Here is a 7,266-nt window from a genome sequence, read left to right as displayed (position 1 = left end):
ACTTAATGGGAATGAAAAAATTAGTGATCTGCATGGTTGATCTGCTGAAAGTTGTATTTGTTACATAGCCCTACACTTTATCTCATCACGCTGATGGCACGTTTCCAGAATAACTCGACCCAGCAAACAACTCGGACTCACGACAACTCGGCCCAGGGAACAACTTGACCAAGACAACCAGATCCACCGGACAACTCGGCCCAGGGGACAACTTGACCAAGACAACCAGATCCACCGGACAACTCGGCCCAGGGGACAACTTGACCAAGACAACCAGATCCACCGGACAACTCGGCCCAGGGGACAACTTGACCAAGACAACCAGATCCACCGGACAACTCGACGCAACGGACAACTCGACCCAGCAGATAACTCGACACGGCGGACATTTACCCTGTGGCCAACTCAACCTATTACAGAAAATAAGCACCATTTGTTGGCCCACTAACATCTTTATACCCATGGAACAAAATTGAAAGTTTGTTGTGAACCATATAAAAAATCTGAAAGACATCACACATTTAATTATTTCATCTCTTTTCAAAGCATTACTTTTTTTTCATCAAGGCCTGACAGTAAAGATATGTTGTTTCAGAAATCAAATTGGCTTTCTTAAATGTACTGTCTTTTTTAAGGTTAACATCTTTGCAAGCAAATTGGTTTTACTTAAATGTAATGTCTCATTGGTGCTAACGTCTTTGCAAAGTAAATTGAATTAGTCAAGCAGGTGTTAATCAAGTTTTAATTTAATTAGTAAGGCAGGTCCATTGATGCTTTACCGGGAACATTGAAGGTATGAGAGAGCTCTCATATTGGGAGAGACTCGAAAGGTTGGGCCTGTTAAGTATTCAGAGAAGGCATGAAAGGTATCGGATACTGTACATTTTCCAAAGCATTTATGAGCTTTGTCCCACTCCAGGTTTTAGGGTCAATTCTAGTGACCATAGAGGCTTAACTTGAGTCTTGAGAGCACCTCCAAGCCTTCGAGAATCCAGACTTGTCAGAACAAGAATGTCCGACTCTCTTCTTTTTTGGACTCCTTTAGTGTACAATTTGCTCCCCTCAAATATTCGTAGGGAATATTTAGGTGTTGATCCAGTAGGGTTCTTTAAGTCAGACTTTGACCAGATTTTTGACAAAAAATCCTGATCTACCCTATATTCAAGGGCTTGCCAGATCAGCCAACTCTAACTAGTTGGTGGATCAAATATGATATGAATGTAAAATCAAGCAAAATAAATCAGTTTTTCGCTTTGAATTGCTGGGAATTCCATTCCCAGTAGCGACAAGGAAGTCCAAAAAAAACACCTCATCATCTTTCAGTTTAGTTTTATAAATAATATTTTTAGGTAATTTATTGTGCTTAGTTATTGTATTGGATCAGGTTGCCCTCTGGTGCGAGTTTTCTTGGGTCGTCTTGTCTTGGGTCGAGTTGTCTTGAATCGAGTTGTCCGCTGGGTCGAGTTGTCCTCTCACCGAACATCCCAGTAGGAGAGAAGTCCCCTTGTTCGTTGTTCGATTCCTCTCCCCAACCTTTTCCCAAGATACTTTTAGACCCTATTTTATACCCGCAGACGGAGAATAGACACTTACTGCCCTGGGCTATCTTCTCGTGCAGGGCTAGGATCAACATTGCATCAATCAAGATAAAACATGCAATGAAACTCATATCAATAATGGCTTTGCATGATTATCATGTGCATTTTTGGCCCAAGTACAAAATGTATCAATGATTTGTGAATTGCCATTTCACCCAGCTTCCTGAATTCTGCCTCTAGTTGTCCGGGATCACTGAGAATGGAAGTAAAGTAGGTATATAATTTGATATATCGCACTCTATTTGCAAATTGAAGCCCATTTACTGTATTATACCCCTTGTCATGTTACAAGTAGTACCATAAGTGTAAGTCTGCATGATTTCAAAACTAGTTGTCATAAATTAGCTTTTGGGGTGGGGGGGGAGGGGAGGGACTTTATCCATCAATTCTACTTTAGCTCTTGTGCACTTTTATATTATTTCAATGTAAACCAAGGTGGCCTCTTACCTCGTAAACGTATACCATGTGACAGTTTTGCCGTGCCAACGATAAGTCTCAAAACTTGTATCAGGAATACAATCTTTGGAGCCTTAACCTAACATGTTACTATCAAGATCGATTGCAATCATTATTAATCCTTTAGATTATGTTGTAATAAGTTGGCGATGTTTGATAACGTTCACCATACCATGGCACTAGAAAACGTGGCTTCTTGTGCTCAGGGTAAATGCCAGGATATTGTAGGTATGTAGACGACGCAACCAAAGTTGAGAGCAGTTTGAAAGTGTGATATGTAATTGTCACATCGTTTTAATGATCATGCCAACCGCCATTTTGCATACGATTAATCGATCTTGGCTTGCTTATGAAATAGGTTTGCTTGGAGGAGCCCGGCCCTTTATTTTCGTCTTATGGACAAGAAGGCGAAGCGAGTCATCAACTGTAAACACTCATGTTTCAAATGGTCACGGACAATGATGGACTTAATGCGATCGTACTATTGTGTCCCGGTCCAGTCTGGAACTTGGAAGCGGTTTGGTCAGTTGTTTGCATCTGAACACGGGTTCACAAACACTGGTTTTCATTTATGGATGACAAGGGTAATTGGATAATAGGGCAGGAGTTGTTGCGCGAGGAATCCCTGCAGTACCTAGTTACCCGATGAGAGAAAGCACTACTGCCAACGAATCCACATAGGAAAAAAACAAGTGTTTATTAAAGCCATGATGTGTTTTATACCACTCAAGCTTTTGTTCAAACGACCCAAGGCCAGTTCCGGAATTTCAACAAGTAGGAGATTGAGAGGTAACGGTGGAGGGGCCGGGGGGATAGACAGAACTGTTCCTTCTGACGTGAACAAATTCCTCTGAAAACGTTGACTCGTCAAAAACCATCATTTTGTAGACTTTGGTATCTTACAAAGCATCTCTGATCTGATGGTAATGGAAAATTCAAATATTTTGCTTTGTGGGAGTTAGCCAAAGCTCAAGTTGACTTTGTTAAAACTACCATAAACCGTAATTTTGAAGCTGTGGTGGATTAAACCAAAACGCAAATGATTGTTGCCATAGGTTTATGCCTGCTGCTCTCGACTACGCTAGTTACATAATGACTTTTTGGAGGTCCTCGAGCGAGTTCGTTGAATCCCATTCGCCATCTAACATCGATTCCTTCGGAATTTGGTATGCTATGACCCGATACAGACACGTTGAAACACACAACACGTATTGGATCATTAGTAGGGCTAGGGATGGACGCTCATTTCCGAGTTCGGGATCAGGATCGAGCTTTTTCCCGAAGAATAATGACAAGCAACACGCTCCCCTGGTTTACTTATTTAGCTCAAGATATGGTCGCTTTAACAAGAAATAAAACGAAAACAAATAAAGAACGAACAAGTGGTACTCTTTATGCTGTGTAAATTTAATGGATGAATGTTTTTTATCTTTATATTCTTTTCTGTTGTTCATAAATAAGGACATTTTTTTCAATTGAATGAAACATTGTTTTATTTCGTGGTATTTTGCTGTAGTAGAGAACCTTAATCATGTCATCATTGTTGATCTAAGTATTCTAAAATAACGAAATGTTGCTCAATTTGATCTAAGGGTCAGGAACTACTTTGTGATATTACATCAGCCGATTGTTGTTTGTTGTTCAAAGCCACTCAAAAACAAAAAGTGTATGATACATTATCTGTAAAATATAAATTGCAAACTATTGCATTGCATTCAGTTGTTATCTGTGCCTTCTTGAGAATGATAATAAAAATGCATATAATACCTATGAGCCCTTCAATTGAGGAGGTATCAAAGGTGCCCAGATATTTGATGTTTAAGGTGTTTGATCACAATTTGCACTATCTCAAATTTGAATTGCTTGTTCAAGGTCTAAGTAACTCCAAGTATGAACGGAAAGTAAACAATAGTCTTCACTTGTCAACACCCTTTCAGAAAGTAGAATCAAGCATAGCTTTGGAGTGAAAATGATTTCCGATTACTCGGATTCTGGTGCTCAACCAGACGAAATTCAATTGGCACCTTGAAGTGTCAAGGAGACTATCTAAAAAGTTGGTAAGGTAAGGGCTTGCTAGGACAAACAAAATCCACTCAGGTGATGTTCCCTGACAATGAAAACGAGATCCAATTGCAAAACTATCCCTCCTTACTTTTCTAACACAGGATAAAAAATTGAAGACAATTATTACGCTAAAGTGTTTCATTACATTGTTCTTTTCTAGATCAAGACCACATTTTCTCTTGTTGACATGCTGTTTTGATCCTTAACGTCAAAATGGGTATTTCAAATTGGCAATGTTTTTTTGAGGAGCAATTTCTTTCCAAGGTCCTGCAAATGTCAGGAACAAAATTTTGTTTTGGAAAACAAGACATTCTTTGTTTTTCGCTTTTTTTTCAACGAAAGCACAGATTACAACCACCATTACTATCAACAACAAACGAACATAAATCGTCTTCTTATCAAACTTCTGTAAGCTTGGACATTTGGGAAACCTCGAAAAGTAACGAGTTTTCTTGAGTCTTTTTTTCTTAATGAACTCTTTATTCCATTCGTCTTTCGTGGAATTTCCCTCTTAAACATCCTCCACTCGCATCCCTAACTTGAGTAAAGAATTTTGACGAACTGTCGTTGCTTCGACCGCGTTACCTTTTTCGCGTCTTTTTTCCTTGTTCAAATTTGATGAAGCCAACAACAATTAGTTGGACTGGAAACCATCCCTCCCCCCTCACTCTCCTCAGTCCCTTGACCACGAGTTCAGTAGAGAAGAACGAAGGCTTAGTAACCAAACAAAATTTGTCTGGAAGGCCCTTCTAAAAGGGACGGAGGGAAAGATACGTTCTTCTTTCACGGACGTTTGGAGGTAAGGAGGCAAAGTCTCTGCCTGCATCGTCATCCCTCAAAAGAAACACGAAATACGTTTTGCAGTTTAAATGAAAAACACAAGTGACACATGTAAGTGGTCTCAAATAATCATGATGTTAACATGTACTTATATGTATATGGTAGTGGAAGTAAGTTTTAATTTGAGACTACCAAAATCCAAGTTGGTTTTAATTAGTTGAGTGGTACGTCCTCTTCTCTTCATTCTTGTTGAGCTCTGACAACTGTCAGATTTATTGTAAAAAACGCGTCTCTTAGGCGAACTGTAATTGCACGGGAAGAAGTAATCAGTCTATGTCATCTTGATGCAGGTTAGATGATGATGATGATGATGATCATCATCATCATCATCATCATCATCATAGTATTGCCTTCGTTGGTGGAAACGCGTAATGTTGTGATTAGTTCTGAAATCGTGTTAAGCTAACACTCAAGATTTGAATTTCATAAGTGAGCTATCACGTTCACATCAACTTGTTTTGATTTTAGCTCGAATCTGCCTTAGGTATTTCTTCGTACCTTGTGTATACCTTCTGTGCTAATTAGGTTTTGAAACATAATCCGATAAACGCGTTCACGGTCAGTTAAAAGACAAAGACGAAGCCATCATTTCGAACGATTACCTTAAAACCTGGAGTCAGATAACGAACGAACTTGGGTTACTTCAAATATTACTACTTGGGTATGGCCATTTGTCTGATAAGAACACACAGGCGCTTTAAGGGATGAATAAGTGGGGCGAAACCATCGAAATTCCTTAGTTTCTACCTGAATCCATCCTTGAAGTCGTTGTCTGTCCACGTCGTTGAAAACTACCTACTACTGTACGTATATAAGACATCCCTAAGCCAAGAAGGATGAAAATCATTTCCTGCTCGACCGAACTACTAGATCAATCGATGAATCTTAAAAAGATCAGTTACTCGTGTCTGGTCGGTCTAGATGTTGATGATGATGTCGATGAGAAACCGCTGACTGAACTGTTCATCGGAACCACAAATTTAATGATCAGAGTAGCCCAATCCATCAGAATGAACGTATGTATTCGCACATGTGATGGTTCCCAGGCTGGGCGACACTTTTTGAGACTTGGGGACTTTCAGTCTGTAAGGCAAACAACGTTCGTCGGATCCTAATTATTCTCTTTGATCCGGCTCTTTATTGCCAGCAATAAGACCATTACAGCCCAGCTACAACTACAGCCTTACCAGTTGTCTGCCTGTCTGCCTGTCTGCCCGGCACTCGCTCTCTCTCCGTTTGTGCGTACGTACGAGTGTAGGTATGTATGTACAATGTAAAGCATCAGAATGAAGTCGTATTCAAGCCTCCCATCCTCTCGATGTACTCGACCATTTTACGTTTTTATTCCTTCCGGCCATCACGTCATTTTGGGTTTCCTGGGAAGGCTAAAATCCAGACAATGCGTTCAGGCGTGTTGAGTTGTCTTTATGGATGGAAACAAATGGAATGAGGAAAACCCAACCAAAATCATCCAAAAAAACGGGAGATTCATTGTGAATTAATGCGCTGCCCCTGATCATCTCTGGGTTTCCACTCGGAATGAATATGCTGAATCTTAGGTCGCACGCACACACGACCCGTGTTTCAAGCAATGAAGTAACATGAGGCTGGTGAATTAGATTTATAAAACAGCTTCGCGTCTACAAGCATTCTGAGCAACCTAACGGCAACTATGGTTGCCTTCACGCTAATACAATCATATTCTTATATTGCATGGCTCATCTCAACGGCGGGGAATAAAAAAAAGCAAAGCTGGATTTAGAAGGTCAGACCTGGGGATGCTGGGAATGGTTGGGATTTTTTAGTGCTTACCCGTTGGCAAGTGCGGCGTTAAATTCCCTCAAATAGTTGTGGCTGATATTGCCTGAGCTGCTTGAAATTGTTCACTCTCCTTACTCTTAATTGGATCCGATATGTATGATATGTATATATCCTGCCAGGAAAATAAAGAAGGAAAATGACAGTGATGATAAATCTTATCGTGAACGCTCCGATAAATGAAAGATGGCACAAGACATCAATTTCAACGGATAATATTCAGCTTGGGTGTTTTGTAACAAGTAAAGAAACATACGCAAATCTATTCTAAATCCTCGAGTTCCCTTTCAAGTCCGTTTTCATTGAAGGATCAGGCAATTGATTGCATACGCAATCAAAACGTTTGTGCTCCAAGCTAAATCCGGTGAAGAGGTTTGAAGTAAATGATTCATTCTCGTGTCTGTGGAACAACAAACATCTGTCTAAGTTTGGGAAGAGTGGTGCCGCAAATGCAATAGTATCAAATGGACTATCAATTTAAGATGAAATG

Source organism: Tigriopus californicus, chromosome 9 (assembly GCF_007210705.1).
Source record: "Tigriopus californicus strain San Diego chromosome 9, Tcal_SD_v2.1, whole genome shotgun sequence".
Classification (NCBI taxonomy): domain Eukaryota; kingdom Metazoa; phylum Arthropoda; class Copepoda; order Harpacticoida; family Harpacticidae; genus Tigriopus; species Tigriopus californicus.
This window is presented reverse-complemented; position numbering follows the sequence as displayed.